This window comes from Chamaea fasciata, unplaced genomic scaffold (assembly GCF_029207755.1).
Source record: "Chamaea fasciata isolate MVZ Bird 193981 ecotype frontalis unplaced genomic scaffold, bChaFas1.0.hap1 SCAF_9, whole genome shotgun sequence".
NCBI classification, from domain to species: Eukaryota; Metazoa; Chordata; class Aves; order Passeriformes; family Sylviidae; genus Chamaea; species Chamaea fasciata.
This window is the reverse complement of record NW_027094094.1, coordinates 23684454-23707665: the sequence shown is the minus strand read 5'-3', so window position 1 is coordinate 23707665 and position 23212 is coordinate 23684454.

The window sequence follows — 23212 nt, the reverse complement described above, 5'->3', positions numbered from 1 at the left end:
CCACATCCCTTTCAGGTTTGTTACCTTCTGCTGGCCTCACTGTGATCACTGACACAGGAACTGCACATGGATACAAACAGCCCTGCCTTGCCTTTCAGCTCCTTTTCAGATGCATCTGTGAATCCCTGGGAGGGATGATGGCAGGGATCTGCCCCTGTTTATCAAAAGGTGGCCAGTATGATTAGCCATTTTAATCTAGAGTCCTGGCCACCATGCTTAGGACTCCCAGGTTTTCCATGCTGCCATGGAAACACATATAAAGATTTACCAAGGAAAAAAAAAAAAAAAGAAAGAAAGAAAAAAAAAAAAGAAAAAAGACAGAAATCTGGGAAAGGTAGTAATGTTCAGGGGACAATGTTTAATCCTCATTAAGTGGTGTAATGTTGAATATGATTTGCTGTACTGCAGCTTTGTTAGTCAGCTAACACCTTGATTTTTCAACTGTGCGCACATACAGTTAACATTTTTATTTAAGAAATCCCAATAAAGGTAATATGCCTTGTGCTGTAGCTATGGCTTGAAAAATAACTGAGTTAAAGCTGAGTTTCTTTATATGGCACTTAAAATTTAATAGTAGTTTTTTTTCTTTTATTGATCTTTTGAATGCTTCATTTGATACCAAAAGTAGAAGGAAGCTGAATCACCCGTTCCAAAGCCTTAAGGCAAGATTGGGCAGTCCAGATCTAAACTGAAATCTGAATATTGAAAGATCACCTTTCATCTATGATGCTAAAACAAAACCTCCATTTCCTCCTCATCTTCCTGAACTTTGGAGTGGCTGATCTTGTCAGCCTGTGTAGAGGCTGTGGCAGAGAACACCTAAACTGTCATGCCGACCTTGGCTACGAATTGCCACCTCTTCTAGGCAAGAGCATTTTCTTCTATATATAGCACACTCTCTGTTTTTACTGTGAAATAATTAAAATGATGCAGTAGAATTCAAGTGGCACAAATACCCTGCGTGGCCTCACCACCTGCCCCAGCTGTGGCTCTGCTGTTGGTGGCACTGTCCTGTTGAGGGCACATTTGCTGTACGTGCAGCTGCTCAGCCACGATGGGCTTCTGATTTCTCACCCTGGCTATGCTACGCAATGTGATTAAATTAGATCTCTTACATTGTTCACTGACTTCTGGTAAATTACACCTTTGATTTCTGGTCCAATGAAAAGGTGCTAATTATCTTTTTAAGTGCTCATTTAATGTTCTGCAGTGACATAAAGCATGAGTGCAGCCGCCTGCATGCCCAAACCTTCCAGAGGTTTCTCCCAGGCTGCTCACTCTCATCAGCCTTTTTCATTTTTCCTCTGCTCTTTCCCTCTGTCCCTCCAAGGCACCTGCTGTGTGACAGTTCTGCAGCTGAATAAATCTCCAGCGTTGTTTGCTGCAACTGGCTCCATTTTAACCCATGAAAAAAAGAAAATTGGAATCCTGTCTGCATTGCCCAGCTCGCATTAGGATTTCTCTCTTTGATGGAGCTTAGCAGACCTCACTTTGCAAATGGCTGCCCCTACTCTTCCCTTGAGAAAGAAGTTTATCTGGGGAAGCATTTCACCCATGCCTTACACAGCTTGCACCTGCCCTTTTTGAAAAGAGTTTTATAAAAGCCCTCTGCTCTTGACTGTGTTATGTGACCAGCAGTCCTTGGAGGCCAAGGTTCCCAAACCCACCCACCAGGACCTGCACACACACATCCCTGGGGAGCAGCTGGTGCCAGGGGCTGTTATCTCCTGGAAAGCATCCCACAGCCTGGGCTCCCCATCTCCAAAGTGGTGGAATTCTGGCCTATTCAGTCCATGGATGTCCTTTGGATGGCTGGGACACTGTCCTGCTCTCAAGCTTCTCACTTCATTCCCTGTCCCTAGACCCGGATGCTGGTGACTCCAACCTCTGCATCTCAGTGAGTTGAGCCAAAGCTGTGGCTGCTCTCCAGTCTCCCACCTCCCACATGGGCACACAGCAGTGGTTCTGCAGAGGGGTTTTCACAGCTGCTCCCTGGCAGCCCTACCTGCCCTCCTCAGGGAGAAACTGCCCAGTACTGGTGGGTAAAGGCACGGCTCCCTCTCTACTGGCTCTGGGCTCAGGTTTTTAGTGGTGGCTTTACTGCAAGGAAAGCAGAGGCTTAAAATGCACTTGTCACCTAAGTGCATGTAACTGCATTCTGTGAAAAACCTGCCAGATTCTAACAGCTTGTATTTAAATAGTGGAAAAAAAAAAGCAACAACCCAAACATTGCTTTTCCAATTGCTAATGCCATCCCTGCCGGTTCTCCATGTGTGTTCTGGTTGGTGTCCCCAGACCCTCACAGCCCCACAGTTGTACTCTGGGCAGGGTCTGCCCCAGGCTCGGGGTTACCCTGTCCCTGGCAAGTGTCAGCCTTGTGCCAGGCTGACTGCCAAAAATGTTTTAGTTTGGGTTCTATAAATGGTGAAAATCCAGCACAGAAGAAGAGTGGCACTAACAGCACCCAGTGCCCTGCCTCTGTGGGAGAGGCTCGCTGAGGAACCCACACATGTATTACAGGTGGACCAGGCTGAGGCTGTTTCATAGGAGATTTTTCCCCTCCCAGTTTGAGCACTGTTAAACCTTTTCCATGTTAGCTCTGTTTGATGCAACCTGTTGGCTGTGTCTCAGCAGGGGCTCTGCTCACAACTAACAGGCACAGCTGTGCTCCCGGCCACTCTCCCAGGACAAAATGTGTTGGTGGAGCACAGCAGTGGCCAGGTTCAGCAGGGCTGGCTGGCGTGTGCTCATCTACTTCTATTATATTTCTCTTTAAAAGCACACTGGCTTATTTTTTTGTTGTTACTTCTAAAGAAGATTAAATATGCCCTAGTTTGAACTTGAAGAATTATCTTGCTTTCACTCAAACATCCAGCTATGCTATATGAAACCCAGGCTTGTGAGGCTGCTGCATGAGAACTGGGTTGCCCCCATCTCCTTTTTCAGAATCCTGCTGCCAGAGGTTTTATTCCCTAATCATTACCAAGACAAATATTCCCAGGTGCCATAGTGAAGCACAGTTGTTAAACAAAGAGAGAAAGAAAGGGGGAAAAGCTACAAATCAGATTTCAAACAGCACTTAATTTGCTTTACCATCACTTGCTATGTGCCAGGGAGCCTGTAGGTATTTGTGGGAACCAGCCCACAGCAGTGAAGCTGCTCTCTCTGACTGAGTGTGCATCTGGGCCTTGCATCTGCTTGCCTCTCTTCTGGTCCTAGACTCAGTTTCTCCAGTTGCCCCCACCCTTAGACACGTTGGCTACTGCACTTGTTCATGGAGATCAAGCCCATACAGAGCGGACAGCTTCACTTCCAGGCACCACTCCAGAGACAAAAGAAGTTGGATTTCATCAAAGTTTGTTCCCTAACCTGGGGCTGGGCAAACAGTACCTCTCTGGGGTTTGTGCTCTCCAGTGCTTCTGCAGCTCCTCATGACACACAGCATTCCCTGAGGAAGCAGGCTGCTTTTGTGCCATGCTGATGGCTGTCTGTGCACCTTAGCACTCTGGGCACTTGGAACACACATGTCTCTTCTGTGTACATGTGGTGAGGGCACTGGTGTCACTGCACAGACTGGGAACCCACAGTTATGTATCTTGGCGCAGCCAATCCCCTTCAAAGAACTGAAGTCCAGAGCACTGTAGACACAATTCAGTGCAATCCCATTGACCTGTGGTCCTGGCTTCCCTCTCTGGTGTGGTCCCTTGGGATGGGTTGGGGTGAGAGCTTTTCCTGTTCGTTGTGATCAATTCTTCCAGCTTATATCACCATCAGCCCTTTCCTGCATTAAGCCCTTGCACGCTGAAATAGTGTTTGCAGACATATTCTGACAAGGCCAGGGGGATGTAAGCACATCCAAGGACCAAAGTAAGAGGATTTTTTTCTCACACTTCTCCTTTGCAACCTCTTTTAATATGGCTGCACTGAACAGTAAAACAACATTGACCTAACCACAGCAGTCTTCAGAATTTAATCTCTACCAAAACTTTATACAGTCCTTTACAGTTTGCATATCTCTTCATGGGTCTCAAATATGCAGGATTGAGAACAAAGAGGACTGTGTCAAGTGGAAAGATCTACCCAGATAGTAAGAAAGATTATTCTATACGTATACCTACAGAAAAAGATTTCTTTTTTTAGATGTAAACTGGGGAGAGTTAGTAGGCAGCAGTGATGTTTATGAGCTATTTATGACCAACTTGTGAGGTGAATTGTTATTGTTTGTTGTTTTATTCTAGAGAAGGGGAACCTTGATGCAGAAAAATATGGGAGTGCAGTTAGACTTATTGAGGGCACAATTTTTCTTACTTAAAATGGATTCTTACATTTTAACCAATGCAATTTGGTTTAAAGGAATACTGAGAAGGTAAGTCATTCTCTCAGATTAGTAGTTATTTTTGTCCTAAGAAGCTGTGAGGTTAAATTGTTAACACAAGATTTTTGACACGTGTATGATATATTAATGACCCAATCCATTCCCCCAAGGAGCCATTTTGTTTTTAGCTTTTTAACTACGTTTTTTAATTTATATTGAGGAAACAATCAAACTCTCATCTGGGACTTTTTTTTCATTGACATCAGTATGATTGCTTTGGGCTTTTATGAAGGAGAATTAATTAAGGACACTGATTCATGATTGAATCAGCTTCAACTTTGGTGGCTAAAGAGGTTACTTCTGAGGTGATAACCCCAGCTCTTCTGAACCCGACAGGAGTCATGAACCAGAGATCCCTCCTGCTGCAGCTCACAGCCCAGCATGTTAACATAAATTGAAATCAATAGATGTTAGAATGAATACACCACGTGCTGTGAACTGGGGTGGCCCAAGAGCAGGGAAACTATCCCCTCTGCCACCCTGCTCCAGTAACTTCTGCCAGAAGGGTGGGATGGACGTCAGGAAGTGATAGATTTTTCCGTGGTCCATAGCCTGCAAATCCCCTCAGTGTTGCACCATCGAGCTACAGCATGAAAGCTGGATATTAAATATCATATCAAGCTGGATTTTTGTTAGACTCCTGCATCCGCTTGGCTTGGCTAGCACAACTAGTCTGGTTAATTTCAGAAGGAGTTTTGTGGAGGTTTATGGCTCTGCAAAACAATAAGCTAAATTCTGTATAATTTTACTTTGAAATATTCCAGACAAAAGATATTCTTTTCTTCCGTGTTCACATCACCATTCCCTGCACAATAAGTATTTTACACATGATTTTAACTCAGAGGTGGGAAGAGAGCCAAGAATGAGTTCCCAAGGTATACAAAACCTTCCTAAATTGGAGCGTAATACTAGGAAAAAGTGCACAAGCAGATGTGAATTGAACGGATCTTCAAGGGGACAACGTTTGCTTTTCCAATCCTATTCTCATTTCTACAGCTGCTGGTGATTAAAGCCCAGACCATTGTAGCTACTGCCAGTAAAAGAAAAGCCTAAATGTAAGTAGTGTCTCCAAGACAGGAAAAATTGAAAACAAGGTGCTAGTGTCTGGCTGTTAACACCTTAGACAAAGACCAGAAATACAGCTGGATAATTTTTTCAAGTGAAAAGACTTTCATCACAGAGGAACATTAAAAAAAAAACCATAGTTCAATGTCAGTCAAAGTTAGTTGTGAATTTGTGCAAGGTTCAGTGTAGTAGGTTCTGCAGATTTTCTTGGAAGAAAACAACATGTGATTACATTCTTCAAATGCTTCTATTTTTGTCTAAAACTTGAGTAAAATATTTAAATAATGAAGGAGGAAAAAGACATCCCAAGTAAACCAGATGGTTTAGGTACTTTTGGAGGAGAGCAGAGATAGGGACATTTTCTCAAATGCTTTTGTTTTTAGACCCATGACTTATATGCATATAAAGTACCAAATTTCTCTGCCATTAATCTCAATTTCTGAAGGTTTTGTATGTCAATAAATAGCTATTTATCTTAAATGAATTTGGCCCAGAAACTTGTATAGATATCACCTTTCTACAGTTTACATTTGATCTCAGACCTGCCATGTAGTCATTTCAGTAAGAACACGTGTGATGGCAAAAATGTACAGCATTCTTATAATTAGGCATTACAAGACATTTATCACCATTACTGAGCTGTAACTTAGGAACTATATTGCCAAAAAGTGAGAGACTCACCCAAAAGAGCATCCTCTGTCATTCTTCCCAGCGCTGGCTGATTTCTGTCAGGGATTTGGGTCAGGTGTGGGACTGGACTGTCATTATCTTGTTACTACGTGCAGCCCTCCCTCTGCTCACTTTCACTGGGAAGGGCGAGGTGGATGAGACACAATCTGGTTCTAACTGATGAGTGACCAAACCACCACAAGTCTATCTGGTTTTGCCAGCCTCCTCAAGACTGCAGTTCCTTGGGTTTTCTTGTATGAGTCGCCAAACCTGGTACCACTCAGGCCATGGAATTATTTTTAATTCATGGAATCCTCAAGGTTTTCACTATTCACAGAGGGCTGCCCCCACAGCGATCACGCTTCTCTCTGCAATGAGTGATGATGCAATTCCTACTGCTTTCCTAGCAAATGGGGAGAGGTATAAGGAGTGGCACTTCATTTCTTATTTTGGTTATGAGTCATCAACTCTCACCTTAAATACTAGGGCGAGGTCTCCCAGTAACAAAAAAAAAAAAAAAAAAAAAAAAAAAAAGGCTCTAATCATGAAAAAAAGTAGCCAAGCCTGGAGAGAAGGTTTAAACTGATAGTTGTGAGGGGTTTAAGTAATCCCCACATTTATGAAGCCAAAACCCCCATAGGAGATAATACTTTGTTAAAAAGCAGGGCCTCTACTGGCTTAGAAAAGCCATAGGGACTGTGCCCACTCATGTAACTTTGTGGCACCTCACAGGATTAGAAAACTTGTTTTAAGCTGTACTCTTTCTGAAAAATTAAGCTTTCTGTTTCTCTCCCCCATCACCTAAATTGCTGATAATTATAGCAGTACTGGAGTTGCTAATTCTCAGGCTCCTGGAAATAAACTACCACTATTCTGAAGCAGAGATCTGGTGCTCATACAGAGCAGAACCCCTGACCCAGCTCCTCCATGGTGCAAACCTACACTGAGCTGTGAAGGAGGCAGGAAGGAATTCTGATTTATAGCATCTGAAGGGCTGACCCAGAAGCTGGAGTAAATGGGCTTGATCTAGCAATCCCCAACATCCTCACACTCCAGCAGTATTAACGATCAATTAGGAGGCACTTTGTTTCCATACCGAAGCAGCAATAGCTTTAGCCCTCCTTTGAAAGGGCACAAAAGGGCAGAGGGCAATGGCTGAGCAGAGAGATGACAAAATAAACTGGGGAGAAACCAGGGACTCTTAGGAACCTAACTGCAAATCTTGTAACAAAATGCAATTGGACAGAAGGGACTTGGTTTCAGATGTAAAGTAAGCTAAATAGGTGAAAGAGTTCTCTTTAAACTGTCATCATTAATTTAAGCCAAACTTAATTAAAAAAATAAACTGAAACAGCTGGGTGTAGGAAGTGGCTGGCTGACCTCAGTGCTGAGGCTGTTTTCCTTTCTCCTTTTAAACCATTGTTCATCAGCTTCCACTTAAGGCAAACCAGAACCGTCAGACTAACCACAATCAAAACCATGGGGCTTGCTTGCATCTAATATTTCTCTCTGTGTCATGACATCCATTAATAGAAAGTAAGGAGTATCACTGGAAAATTCCTTTAACACATGCACATAGTGCCATGCTATGTTACCTGAATGAGAGGACCAGTGAAATACTTAGAGTCTCAAATGCATCCTCTATTCCAGAAGATCTTTGAATGTGCTCATGTGTTTGTAACATTTGAAAAAACATTACTTCTACTTCTTATTCTACATAAACTTCTGAATAAAAGCAAAATTACTGCTTTTTCCCTGCCTCTTACCCTAGCAGAGGTAAATTGTCAGGTCTTTGGGGTAGTTACTATCTTATGATGTGTGCCTTCAGAACCTCTCCTGCTACATTTCTACCTGGTTCATCCATGCAGAAATGCAGTACAAGTCCATGCTGATGTCTGGAAGGCTGCCTACTCCAGCTCTGGGTGGAGAACAGTGCCCTGCTCCTCTGGAGGGCATACAGAGCATCTAATTTACTTGATTTCCAGATACTGGGAGTACGATCAGCCTGCCCCAAAAACGTTCTAGTCCTGGTGTCACTGTGCTAGTCCAGCCCGATGGTGGGTTCATTCCTGCACTGCTGTCACCATAGAGCCCTCTCAGAGGGAAGGACTACCCATGGCTCACCTAGTATTGATTTTCTGTTGTGGGGTGTCCAACAGAACATCTGTTTCTATGTGAAAATGCTAGAGTGTTATTGAAACTCATCAATTCTGCAGTAGGAGGAGATTACTAACATACAGCACACTCCCTATACCTTTCAAATACAGATCAAGAGATAGTTTCTGAGAGAAGTTATTCCACAAGTAATCAATTATCCTTGTGAAGGAAACAAGATCTCTCAGCTTTTTCTTAGCTGATAGTCATCAATGCCCTTAAGCACATCCTTTTTACTTTGATGGGACTTACTAATGTGTCTGAAGTTAATAATATGTTTAAGATCCATATTTCAAGAGTCTGAAAGACTTGTATAATGCAAATAATCATCCTACCTTTGCAGGGCTTGTCTTGGCTTGGAACAGGCATCAGAAAGTCATTCAGGAGCAGTTATGTTTTACTACACAGAGAACAGAACTTAAAAAAAACATTTAACACCACACACAAAACCCAGGATGGACTAATGTATATTTTTGTAGTAGTGAGAAGCCTTAAACCCCATTCATCATGGTAACAAAATGGTGGTGACATTACAGCTCCTGCTGCAGCAGGGAGCACTGGTGCATGCACAGGTGCCATGTACAGACAACAGATTACATTATTTTTCAGTATCTCAGCAGCATATTGCCACACTTTGGAATTTCTAAAGACAACTCAAGCCAAATATCCCAATCTGCAAAACTTTGATTTTCAGTCTCTTCATTTTTAGTGTTAGTTCTCATGTCTAGATTCCCAGTACCACTGTAACAAAGTAGGAGTTTCTGGTGGTTTTGTGTGAGTTCTCTATCCCTTTTTGATTAGTCTAGCTAATGCATTTTTATCTCAGTGTCACTTGTCCTCCCAGCCCACTGCCGTGGCTACCCAAGTTGTCTAATGGCTTTGAAAAACCTACTGTCATCTCTGGATTGTTTCATACGCTTAAAAGGACCATCTATCAATTCACTCTTAAAAAACCACATCAGACTGAAACCCATGGTGGTTCTGTCTGTGGAAAGGGAATGGTGACCTGCCCATCCAACAAGGATTAAAGTTACCTTGTTCCTTTCTGTTCTGCTAGCTCCTAAAAATCAGCTGGGACCATTGTGGATGCACTCAGAAATGTGCAAACCACAGCAGGAGCTTGTGCTGCAAAGGGGAGAGTGTTCCTCAGTGCTGTACCTGGCATGTCCCACTGTGGGCTGGGGAGCACTTACCTGGTGCAGCTCTGGGCTGGGGCACCTCAGAGCAAATCCCAGGGCTTCTGTCCCCTCCGTGATGGGACTCCCTCCACCTGTAAATGGTGCTGCCTGGCCCTTGCTGCAGGGGAGCCCAGGAACCATGAGATGAGTGACATGAGCCGCTTTCCCTGGCTCTGCAGCACCTTGTGGAGTTGGAGCAGTGCTAGAAAAACAACCCAGGGAGTTTTCCCTGAAAAGCTTTGAAATCAATATTCCAGTAAATCATCAGATGCTGAAGAATAAACAGGTTGTCCCAGGATGAAGCAATTAATTTGTTTTACTCTTTGACCTGCTAAAATGCAAAAATTGCTGTGGAATTTACTCTGTGTGACATGTTCAAGCAACAGAGCAGTCTCCATTAGTGCTAGTGTTTTTCTAATTACAGCTATAAATAAAAGCTAACCTCCATCCCGATTCCAAATGGATTCCATGGACTGCCAGGTGCATAGGTGATGCAATGCAGAGAGATGAATGCAGCAGCATTTGCATCATCATATTGACTTACAACTCGGGGGTTAATTATTGCATCTTTTGCCAAGTACCGGGACAGCCATTTTTAGTCATTTCCAAAATGCTAAAAAGAAACTTGACAGCTTCTCATTAGATTAGAATAGACAAGATGCTTGAATCAACGGTGGAATTTTATTAGGGATGCTCAAGTATAAAAACAAGAGCTTTTCATTTTGATATTGTATACTTTATGCTGTATTGATTTGGTTTTATTGACTTTTAATAAAAAAGTGTAAGTGTTTCTCCGATGGTGTAAATTAATTGTTATTGTGCCACAGAAAACAGAAGACTGCACCACAGTAATTAACATTTCCTGGCAAGGAAACTAAGTGAGCTTGCTGCAGAAATGGGCTTTAAAGCATATTTTGACACAGCACAAAGGAAAGCATATGCCTGTGAGGCATGATGTGGCAGGCACGGCAATTGCTGCGAGGACTCGGATTGGGGCAGGAGCCCTCACAGCTACACAAGGTCCCGTGTCCCTGAGCTCAGCTGGGGCAGGAACAGCCTCTCAGCCCTTCTCCCGTGCTCTCCACGTGGCAGTCTGGGGGTGGCTGTGGGTGAAAGGTGGAGTGTACCCCTCCTGTGGCAGCTATTTTGAGGCAGCTCACCAAACTGCAGAGGTGCAGCCGTGAACCATGCTGATGCTTTCAGTTCTTGGCATCCACACATTATCCTCTGTCATAGCCAGGATGCCCTCCGTAGGTGTAGGGGGCTTCTGGGCAGTTCAGCCCTCAGGCTTGGCTGGGGCTGCAGAGCACTGTAATGGACTAAGAAGCTTGGTCCTGTCAAACGAGGGAAAATGAACCACCACATACAGCAGCGATTCCAGCATCAGCTGAAACAAGGAAACTGAAGATAAATGCCTCTTCTCCTCCTCCATGAGGCACCTTTAGAGGAGTTGAACAAACTTCTGTAGAATGAAGTCAATGCAGCTAATTCCTGAAAGATTACAGTTTAACTAAGAAGGGGAAAAAAAAAAAAAAAAAGCCCAGGACTTTCTCTCTAAGTAATGAGTAAGGAAAGGGAGGAACAGATAGCTGAACAGATTAATTAGCAGCTGGGAGATGAATACTATTGTGTTAGCTACTGTAACTTAAACCAACTCAATCCCTTCTTTTGAGACCATCTACATTACAGACTAATTATAAGCTATGTGCTACAAGACAGGAAGCTCTTCTTAAATAAGTTAAAACGCATCCAGTGACAGTGATAAATCCATTAAAAAAAAAAAAGGAAAGCTCTCTATAGCTTTTCTCACACAACCAAGTTTTCTTCTTTTGTACTAAATTAAGAGAAAATTTTGATGAAGTAAATAGCATTTTATCTCAGCAAAATGGCTCCACATAAACACATCACCAAAACCCAGGAGCTGGTCTGTGTGTACCCTCAAACAGAATGTAAAAACTGCTGATGAAGACTAGCCCTAAAGCTGGAAGTAGCAGGGCATGGAATATTTAAAGGCATATTTAAAGGAAATTCTATACGAATAGAGAATCTCTGCATTAGGAAGGGAAGAGCCTGTAACCACCCTGACTGCTGGAACCACTAAGGTCTTCAGACTTGGCTGAGAGAACAGCTAAAGCCCAGCCTCCAGGTCAGGAATCAGCATCCTTTGGCCTCTAAGGCACCTGGTGTGTATCTCTTGTCCTAATCTCCAGTTTCAGGGAAGCTGAAATTGAATTATTAGCTCCCTGGTTCCTAGTTCTCTGGTGAACATCCTACATCTAGGCAAAAGCAGAAAGATATTGTGTAAACAGGCAGAAGATTTCTGTAACTGTTTTCATTCGTATCACTTCACTGGAAGTGATATAAAAGTGCAAATTGATAGTGCTTTATGTTTTGTTCAGAGGGACATGGGTTAGATGGATAGGTAAATCTGGTCTCTCACCTACTTTCCCAAAAATCTAACTAAATCTCAGGTTATTTCTGGATACTCCATCCCACTGCTATCTTTCCCTCTCGTGCAGATCTTCACATGAGGGTCTTGCCGTGATACGCAACTCAGACTCAGAAATAATGTCCATATGTTATTTAGCCTTTGGTACATGTCCTCTAAGAGGTACCAATCTTCTTGTGAGACCACCAGTGTGTTCCAACTACCTGGTGCAAAAGTCAGTTCTGGGGTGTGTTAGTGGCTCCTTTGTGAAGTTTCTACGAAGCATGTTTCAATAATTTTGGACAATTGAACTAGATATTGTATCGAAATAAAATTCTCTGTCAAGGTAGTATCTTGCTATCCACTGTTCCTATTGTCAAATTGACTTTTGCCTGTAAAGGGCAGTTATTGGTGTACACATACTACCAAGTATTTCAGACATCCTGCTTATTGATTACAGATGGTTCCAAATCAGAGCCTCAGATTCCCAAACCTTGATATTTCAGATAGACTTAGAAATAAAAGAACAGAAAATTTTATTCCATCAAGGTAATAGTCTATGAGATTAGTTATAATACAAAATTTATTCTTCATGAGTACCATTTTCTAATCTCAGTCAATTTTCCAGAAGTCCTGCTACTGGATGAATGACTCAGAAAGCTTTAGACCTGACAAGCACAGCCTATATGAGCAGATGGTACAAATTAAGGAAGTTGTGCTATGTTACTTCAGCCAAGAACCTGAAGTTCAAATTTTTGTCTCTGTTTTTCATATAGCTGTATTTGATATCAGGAGCCTAAACCAGAGAAAATAGCAGCAAAACTCTTACTGGTATAAGTGGAAGACTGAGATGGGCAGAACTTCCTCCAAACAGGCTCGACAGAAGTCATCTGTCACAGAGGTGACAAAAAGTACTAGCAAGCACATGGGCAAGATGAGACCAATAAGGCAAGAGCAAAGCCATGGGTGGTTCTAACTCCACTTGGTAGACCACTGTGTGATCAAAACTTGCTTTAAATATTAGGAAATAATATATTCCAATGGGCTGGTACAAAATATATCTATACCATTCAGTGGATCAAGACATTATGGTGTTAGTCATGCTGATAAGGTTTTGTTACCCTTATGGTGATCTGTAGGAGAAAGAATGTTTGCCTGCAGATGAGATAAGACAGTAAAACTGCTCTGCTCTTGTGCTGCCGTGATTCAGCGGTCAGGAGCTATTTCCACTACTGAGAAGTTCAGGTCCAACAAAAATCCTCTGGCACTCTCAGCTAGTGACTTCATGATAGCTTCAGACAAAGCCTTTTGCTTGAGATAGGATATGAATTGAAACAATCTGGTAAAGAAAAACATTCAGTCAGTGTTCAATAGAAGTGCAAATCTAAATGTCTCCCCCCACCAGACATATTTTAATGAATGCATAGTTACAGGGTGACTATGTCATCTCATAGTTTTCTTGTGTCATTAAATAGAAGAGAGTTTTTAAAAAGTGTCCCCACAGAAATCATATTCATATGTTTTATTATATGTTCCAGCATGGGCACCACTTTAGTTTAATGGTATGTTGGATGATGGTACAAATTTATAGCCAAAGGTTTACATCACAGACAGCTGGAATGAATAACAATAAATTAATTTAAAGTGCTACAAAAGTGCTCCCCATAGTATGCAGTGCTTATGTGCTCAAGGCTAATAATTTATAAATGCATGTCTTTTATAATACTGGTCTAAAGTCCTGAAAGCAGCTAGTTAAAAAGCAGTCACATGACATAAATTATTTTTATTAATATTTCAAATGCATGATTAGGGTGGGCACCATGGTCATTAGCATTAGATAGCGTTCATTTATGATCAAGTGCAATGAAGCAATAGCCAGACACAGAAACCAGCTAAGCAATGGCAAACAACCATTGTGAGTCCTGGGGTCATTCCTGCTGCTTTTTCCACGTGCTCTTTAGAAGCTAGTGGTCATCACAGCTAAAGCTGTTCTCCTTCCTTCGGCTTCTCTGTTGTGTTTGTCACACTGGACACTCAGAGGGCTTGAAGAATAAAAAGATGTCCCGTGAATGTGGTCAGAAGCAGCTGTGCACCTCTGCTTACCTTTCCTTCCATCCCCAAACAACAAATAGCAACGGTGCAGAAGGCAGTGAGGGGGCCAAAGGGTGCTCTAACCCCTGCCCTCATTACACCAGCAGTGCTAATTTCAACACTGAGTGAATACTGAACTCTAGTACAAACTCCTTCTTGGATGGGGTAGGTTACCTGAAAACATTTTACTTGCTTCAGGGTGACACATTTTTGATTCTGTGTCAGAGAATAAGAGAGAAGTGATGCAAACAAGTATTTGCAGTAAAGCATTGTAGAGACTAAAGATCAGGGCAGACCATAAGCTTTCCTTCTGGAGCACAGGACTGTTTTTTTCCTAGTGTAACCCAATGTCTTTCTGCAGTCTTCCATAGGGAAAGGGTATATTCACTATTACTAGTGAGGGTAAAAGAGAAACCAGCTCAAATAGCTTGGGCAATGTTGCATCTTTTTCCCCAGTGCAGCTCTCTGGCGTACCTCACTGCAGGAATGTCACTTGCCTTAATACCACCCTTACTTGCCCCAGGCAAAATTGGCTGCTTCTCACTTTTCTTGGTGAAAATAATTCACTTCTTAAATGCAGAGTTATTAATCTGAGGTTATAGAAGGAGTCTTTCACACTGAAAGAAGGATCATGAATAATTTCTGTGTCTCTTCTTTTGGGCCATTGCCATGTATTAGACTACATATTTGGGTCTTGGCAGATTGAAAAAATATGCACCACAATCAACCCCATTCACTTTGGTGGTTCTTTAGCAAAGGAAATGGAGTGACACACAAAGTGGGCAGAAGTATCATCATCTGGTCCTTCCCTCCCTCTTTTTAAAGAAAAGAAAGCTGTTTGTGCTACACAGAATTCAAGCTTCTAAGTAACAATGCCTGATTAACTTTTTTTTAGTATCACAAACATTTGCAAATTCATACTCTGTCTCCTCTTCCTTTCTGGCTTTCTTTGAAAGTACTTTGTAATGTAACACGTTTTTCCAGAGGTCAATGGGGACATATTTGCATTTTGATACACTTCAAATTTTTGCCTCCAGCATGCCACTCAAATGCGCTGTGCTAATCAGAAGCCAGTAATGATCTCCTACATGCTTCAAGCGGGTGGCTGGGCATACAAAAGCACCTCAAAATGCAAAATTCGTGAGAGAGCAATACACAGAGTAAAGATAAATAAATACAAAAAAAAAGGGACGATGCTGGCAAAAGCAGTTTGTATTTGAAAGCTGAGGGTTCTGCTTGAATTAAGCAGCTAATGTCTTTATGTGCACCACTGGAGTGATAAGGGGATTGGGGGGGCCTCAGCCAGCTGCACTGATGGACTGCAGGTTTCTCCAGCAGATCACTTGTATGTCAATATACCCAGATGAGGTATAAGCATTTCTGAAGGTTTTTATATCATCAGTGATACCTCATGCTCTGAATGATCCAAATCCAAGATTAGGTAGGATCTAGGAAAATGGGGCAGCCCCAAAGCATGGGTTTAATCTGTGTGGAGGTCTTCTATTTTTAGCAGTAAGGATAGGTTACACTCACATTTGCCTGCCCAAAGTGAGGGGGTGTGTGAAGCTGAATGGGAGAGAAAAAACCCCCAGAACTCAGGAGATTATTTATTAAAAAACATTTTTTCTAAGCGCGAATATCTTTGACAGACAGAGTCGCAAGAAAACCTGAGCACTTCCTCAGTTACCACTGCATCAGGAGAAAAACTCCCGATAAGCAGATGTTGCTTAGGCAGCAATCAGCCAGGCAGTGTGTGTGTGTGTGGAGGGGGAGAGGGATGCAGAGAGAGCCAGGCAGACAGGTATTAAGGCACTGTGGTGAATGTGTGTGTGTGGCTGCAAAGGATGGCAAACTGTGTGTGAGAAAATGACATATGAGCAAAACCAAGCTGCTCTGCTGAGTATTTTATATGCATTTTTAAGAGAAAGCAGCCAGAAGAAACCAGGAGAGAGAGACTAAAAAGACAAGGCAGGAATGGCCAAGCAATTGCATGTCTGGGCTAACAGCAGCATAAGGCAAGAAATCCAGGCATCAGGGAAATAATTTAAAGCCATATTGATTCTTTTTGGAGGTGAGAAAAAGCAGATGCACTCAGCTACTATGGAATGGCTCTGACAGCAGCTACAGCTGCTTGATTTTCCTTTTTTTTTTTTTTTTTTTTTTTTTTTTTTTTTTTTTTTTTTTTTTTTGTAACGAGTTTCATTCACAGAAAGCTGGCACTGTAAACCCAAACCAGCCGGGGCTGCCATCGGAGCGTGTCCCAGGCAGGCAGCGCCTCCAGGCAGCGCCTTCCATCCAGCTGAATGGAAGGGGAGAAAGAGAGGGACAGGGGGAGGGCAGCGGACCGATGGCCGAAATTCAGCCGCTCTGGCCGTTTGCAGTGAGCTGGGGGCGTTTGGAGGCAGGGATGGTTCGGAGCCCATCCATCTCCAGGGCAGAGAGCAGCTCTCTCTTCCCGGGAACCCTGCCCGGCCCCGTCCTGGGCAGAGCACAGAGAAAGGCTTGCAGGGGAGACACGGGTCCGGTGCTGCTCCGTGCTGCTCCTTGCATCTGGAAAACAGGAGGGGAATTGCACCTGGCAGGGGAAAATAAGCGGGTTTAGTATTCTGTAGGAAATCCTATGTGCTGGGTAGAGATGGGGTGGGCGTTTCTATATGGAAATACTGTCAGGTGCTGCCTGCACTGCTTCCAGTAGAGCAGCACTGTGTCAGCGGGCCTTTGCTCTTTAGAGTTGTACTGATACCTTAATTCAGCTGGTTCTTCATCTATTTATCCAAAGATGTAATTATAGAATTCATACAGAGACACCGTGGCTGAGATCTTCAAAAGACTGCTTTTCTGGAAGCCAGACACCTGTGAAGATGGCCCTAGGTGACTTATCCTCAGTCACAGAGTGAACCTGACCCTCGGCCAAGGCTTCTGAGTCTTCCCCAGATTCAAATTTTCCTCATGCAATCAGCTTATTCACTGTGAAGTGTGGTTTCAGACCTACAAAATTTAGTTCAAACTTCGAGTGTGGCTATAATGTGCTGTCCAAAATTTTCATTTTCAGCCAGAAAAGAAACCAGACTCCACAACAGTGAGGGTAAGGGATGTTCAGGAAGGTTTCCTTAAGAATATAAATAGTACTGTTTTATTCAATCTGAAATGAATTTTGGTCTGGCTTTATTATTTCTGGAAACAAAAAAATCTAGCTGTTCTTCTGAATTAAACTCCAACTGCTCCCACAGAACCTCAGATACTGTCCCATCCTTCCTGTTTTCTACTCCAAGAACCTTAGGTGTAACCAGGTAGGGATGTGTACGTGTGTGCTTACTGGCTTGGAGTTTCACAAACATCTGCTGAGGAGCATCTTATTTGTATGAAATGTGAGTTTGGCATAAAAAAAGGTCAGAAAATTTCTATCAGGACAGTTTTCCAAAAGAAAACAGCTTTCAGGAAGATAGAATGCTTTGTAACTATATAAAATTCCATTTTTCCATAGAAAATGGGTATTCTGGTCAAAACTTAATATTCACTTCACTGAAGGTACATGAAAAAATAATCAAACATTGGCCTAACTGGCACTAATTCACTTTTATTATTGGCTACACTGAGGAGTATAAATCCAGAGTTACTTCCTCAGCCTTTGCCTTATCCTGTTGCAAATGAGTTTGAAATCTCAGTCTGGTTTTTGTGACAAATTTCTTTACCTTCTAGGTATAAACATACAGACAAAAAATGTAACAAAAAACCCAGTGCAATTCAAACCAAGAGGCTTAACAGAGTCTGTGTCAGGGCTGTTGTGAAGAGTTCCAACTCCCAGTGGATTTGGTTTCAGTACCAGTGGTTAGAACACGTCAGAATGTGTAAATTTATAATTAAAAGCAAAAACATACAGCCAAGTACTTAAAATAATTTACAACTATATTTTTATCAGCTATAATTTGAAAATGATCAGTGTTACACAGTACACTGGCTCAATTTTAAAGGTTAGATACATTTTCCACTAAATTAAACATACCCTAAAATACTCTTAGATCTGATGACTGAGTAGTTTAACAGCATCTTAGCAATATTGAAACATCTTTATAAGTCTTTAGATTTATTTGTTGACCAATATATTTTCTTTTTCACTTGCTAAAATAATTAATCCTTTGCTTTAGATAAAGAAAAAGGATAAAAATTACCACGAGATAGGTGAGTGTCTTGTCTTCAGAAAACCACAGACCATTCCCACAGAAGGCAAACACAGGGTACAAAGTCTTTGTATTACTGGAAGAACTTCAGGATCTGGATTATAAGTCAATGGTAGTTCCCTGCATGGATTCAAGTGGAGAAGTTAGTTATTAATACAAAAATGCTATTTTTAATTTTTAATTCAGCTGGTTTGCAGCAGGCCTGATCACTTAATCTAAAAGTATCAATTAAAAACATCAAGAGTGCTGCACTGCTTTAGTGTGACAGGTATCACCTTGAGCAGGATCTCTTGTAATTGACTTTTAATGCTTTTCCAAAAGGGTGCCAATTTTCTCCGTCTTGTAAATAACCAAGTTGGGGTAATTCTGTTTTCCAAGGCAAATATATAAAGTGAAGAAAACAGGATGAGAGCAAAGTCATCCCTAGCATAAACTCACTGACTTCAGTGGTATTACACTAGAAATACTTGCAGATTGGGGTTTCTTATGTAAAAACTGACATGAATTGTGCCTAATAAGAAAGTACCTTAAATCATGCCTTGGGCAAAATAGCTCAGTTAATGCCAAAATGTTGTTGCAAGAAAATCCCTTCCTTTCCACAGTTTTCTAAGGGAGTTATAAGGCATGTTACATAGCCAAGCTTTTCCAAGGATTTTAAATAATTTCTTTTCTTGATTCAGATCAGCCTAATATTTTTGTGAAACATTTTATTGGTTCATTTTCATCTCTTTCCCCCTCCCAGCCACAAACCAAATAGATTTACAAGGTTACTTACTCCAAAACTTCACAGCTTCTCAGTCAGTTCTTGTGTATAATACAGAAAATGCCAATTCTGCTTCCTTGTCTCTAAGCCGCTAAAATAATCTGGGCCCCCTTTTAATTCTGCTTGTATGAAGTCAGGAAACATTTTCTTAGAGTTACATGAGCACTAAGTTACACAGCTGCCCAGAAATGATTTTTTAAAATTTCAGTATCTAATAAAACCAAAAGAAAATGAAGTGAAAATGGCTAATGTAATGAAACGTTGGCACTCAGTTAGGAGTTACGTTCTGAGTTTTACTTTTTCTTCTCTGACCTACACTTTCTAAAATATTATGAGAGAAAAAAAATACTAAGATGACAATACTGAAATGAACCCCAAAACATTTCAGAAAAATCTCTGCTATGATTTTTTCCGTCTGTAACTGACATATACACTGGTAAATCTTTTTGACAAAATAATGTTTACAGAAAAAAGGATTCTGTCAAATAATTTTCAGCCAGCTTTACAAAGGAACACTGCTGTGAAAAAAAATTTTATCCTTCCCAATGTGTCTGTGTGGTGTTACCATACCCATTTGTGACTAACCCTCGAGCCCAACAGTTTCAGGTTTACCCCAGTGCTGAGTGATTAGCTTTCTTTCCTACTGATTGCTTTAATTTCCGAAGATGGCAGCTTTCACATGTACAGAGCATCCTGCTCCCTATTCCCTTCACAGCACTTCCATGTGCAAAACAGCAGCCACAAAAGTCCACTCTGCTTTGCTGGTGATGTGCTATGCATCAGACTGGCTTGCAGTGCTGGCAGTCTGAAATACTGCTGAGTAGGGGCAGCAGGAGCTGGATCTTAATGATTTGCCCCCTCCCAGTCATTTGGGTTCATTGATTTCTCTAATTAAATATGCATTCCACTTCACCATTATTCCCAATGATCGCGTTTAATCTCAACGACAGGGCCAGAGATACAAGGGCCTTTGCATACAAGCTGCTTTTGCAAGCCCTGCTGTTCTGCAGAGGCTCCTGGATGCCTCCAGGTATTTGTCCGGTGCTCTTTGGCTGCATCCTCCTTTCCTCATTCAACTGTGTTCCCCTACATATTCAAGCCTCTCCTCCTTTCAGTTGAGCCTTCCAGCTTCGCTTTGGAGAGCTGGAGCTGCAGTTCTGTCTGACAGTCATGTATGTGAAGCTGATTTATTTGGCTGCTGTGGCACTGTGCCAGGGAAGAGGCTGTCTGAATGGTGAGGCAGTTAGGAAACTAATTGCATGATGGACTGCAGTTACAGGAGAGTCTTTACTGTTTGCTTCATCTAATCACATTTGCTACCAAGGATTTTTCTTGTCTGCCCCCTTTCCATTGTTTGAATTGGAGGAATACCAGGTTTACACCAGGGATGGCCTTGGCTGATTGGTTCCCAGGCCTGTATCACTAGCTTGTCGATCCCTTCATATGTTAAAGAGACTGGAATACTGTCACTGCTTTGAGTGTTCCCTTGCTTTCTCATCTCAGACTGGGAGGCTTTGAGCTTGCCAAGCTCTAAGTTCAGCACTCTTGTTTGCTCTTCTTGTGCTGATGAAGTCACTAATCTCTAAATGTAGGGCAAGGAGCTGTTTGGGTTAGCAATTGCATCATCTTCAAAAGAGAAAACAGAAAGCCTTGCTTTCTGAAGAAATACAGGTGGGTTAATAAGAAAATGATTTCCCTCTGCCTTGCTTTCAAATGTCTTCCTGAACAGTGAGCCTGAACTGAAACCCTGGGTTGCAAAATACCAGCCTATGGAAAGAGCAAAATCGTGGAAGAACTCTGTGCCACCAGATCATGTTTATTTGGACCATGCTCCATTTCTTTGCAAGCAAACATGCCTCGTTAGGTATTTACATGACAGAAAAGCAGCCACACTGCTGCTTGTCTTTACTGTTCCTACTCTGGGAAGGAGTGTTGGTAAATGATGGGCCTAATGATAAGCTGAGTGATTTCCATCCTCAAACAACAGCTGCCTCCGGGCCAGTGCCAACCACACTTCCCCAGTAGCACCACAAAGTTTGTTACTCCACTTGCATGGCAGCATTGATGCTGTTTCTGTGCTGCTGGTGATCACATTTTTTCATTTGAGAAGTTTATGTTCATCTTCCTTTTGGGTACAAAGTTCAAGTCAACACTGACTGCTACCAAACTAGAGAAACTTGAGGTGACAACTCTGAGTTTCTCCTGATTCCACCATAAAAATTTCTCCACGGCCACCACCTGCCTCCTGGGAGATGAGTGCTGAAGCTTGAGCCCAGACCATATGCTGCCACAGAAGAATGGCTTTATGCATATTTTGTGGACCCCTTATATGCAATAGTTTTAGAACCCAGTCTTATTTAAGTCACTTTCAGGTAACCTTTACATGTTTCATATCGGACATGTATCACTCAGCTTTTCATTCTTAGCTGGTGTTACTCTATGTTTTTCTTTGCATAAAACAGAATTAATCAGCTGGTCCTTTCTTTTTGAGGTCAAGGGAAAGTCTCCCATCAACTTTACTGAGCAGTGAACCAGACCTGCTAAATTTCAATTGTCAGGGCAATTTCCTCCCCTCCTTCATGGTCTCAAACACCAAAGGCATATTGGAAGGTGTGTGCTTGGAGCAGTCTACCTGAGCTCTAGGAGGTGCTCCCTCTCAAAGCCAAGATCTTCAAATGGGAGCCTGCACCCACCAGTAACAGCCAGCAAGCAAAGGGAAATGACAGCTGGAGCTAAATGCAAAAAGTCAGTCTGAAAGCTTTGCTACATCCTCCCAAAAGTCTCAGAGAGAAACTTTTGTCAGCTGAAATCTTGTGTACAATCCCTGGTGCTCTTTCTGCAGGGGCGGAGTAAGTTTTAAACCAAGATTGGCTACAGCTTTCTCCATCTCCTAAGGCAGCCACTACTAAGAGCTCTGCAATTTAAGCCACATCAGGATGTTGCAAATTTCTATCTAGTTCCCTCATTCATGAATTTCAGCCCAAGCCTGAGGAAGTTCAGCCAATACACCACCTTAGATCTTCCCCATAAGCTTCCTTGTGTAGGAAGTAGCAAACCTTGCCAAGCCTCAGGCAGCCACCTTTCCTTTGCAGGGCTACACTTCTCAGCAGTAAGGGGCAGGATGACTCGGACGACAGAAACATTCACAAAACAAGATAGCACTGCAGAAGTTTTCAGAACTTGGACTTCTGAGTAGGAAAGGTTTGGGGAGTTAGGGTTTCTGGGGAAAGTGGGAAAAAGGAAATAATTAAAACAGAATGATGAGTAGAAACTTATTTTGATATACCCAGTCTTTTAGCAGAGAAGGAGAGTCTGGTTGTCCTTGTGATATTGCACATCAAGAAGCCAGGACTGCTCTGTAATATTCTATACGAATCAGACTTTATTTTCCTCTCCTTGCCCTAACCATGAATTTTTCAACTCAAAGAGACACTGCAGATTTGATAAGAAGGAAAACTACAAGAAAAAGGTAGAACAAGACAAAACACATATGCTGCCTGGTCACATGGTGGTAAGAGTAGATGTAGGCTTTGTGGAGCCTGAGGACATTCAGAACATTGTAGAAACGCTGCAGAAAAGAGCCAGTGACCATGGCACTGCACTGGTGGCAGCTTTGAAGAGAGCAGGTGAACGTAGCAGATTTCTTCTACGCAGTGAGTACTAACAGTACAAAATGCACTGATGTACAGAAACTCATTTTCTATCAGTGGTTTTTTGTGCATCTCCCTCTAAGCCCTCACATAGTTTGAGCTGCACATCCTCCTCACATACCACACTCCCCCAGAAGATTAGCAGTGCTTATCTTGTGTGCGCCTGGGGAGCATGCGCCAGCGCGCCTGGGCAGGGAGCTCTTGGCCAGCCTGCAGTCATTTTTCTGGGTCCTCCTTAAAGGCAATTAGCAGCTTCCCCCTTTAACTTCAGAGAGCAAATTCAATCATAGAAGAACTTTCCTGCAGTCGGTACAATTAGCAGGAATGCGTTTGACCCCGGCTTCACCTTTTCTGAAATGCAGTTCCTGGTACAAAGTGTTGCAGGGCTCTTGAGAGTGACGTGTTAGGAGTAACTGGATGTCAGGATCATCGTGGGAAAACAAACAAATCCCCAAATAACTGAAAAGTCCTGAACCAGAAATTGGCACAATAAGGCAGAAATAATTCCTATTTTCACATATTACTTCTCTTTTCTCATAATACAAAACCAGTGCAATGCACCACAGCCCTCACCCCAAATGTGTTCCGTTACCTGTCATGCCTTAGAAAAGCACAGCCAGAAGTTGGAGTTTGATGGCTGCTGCATCTGCTTTCACAGAGA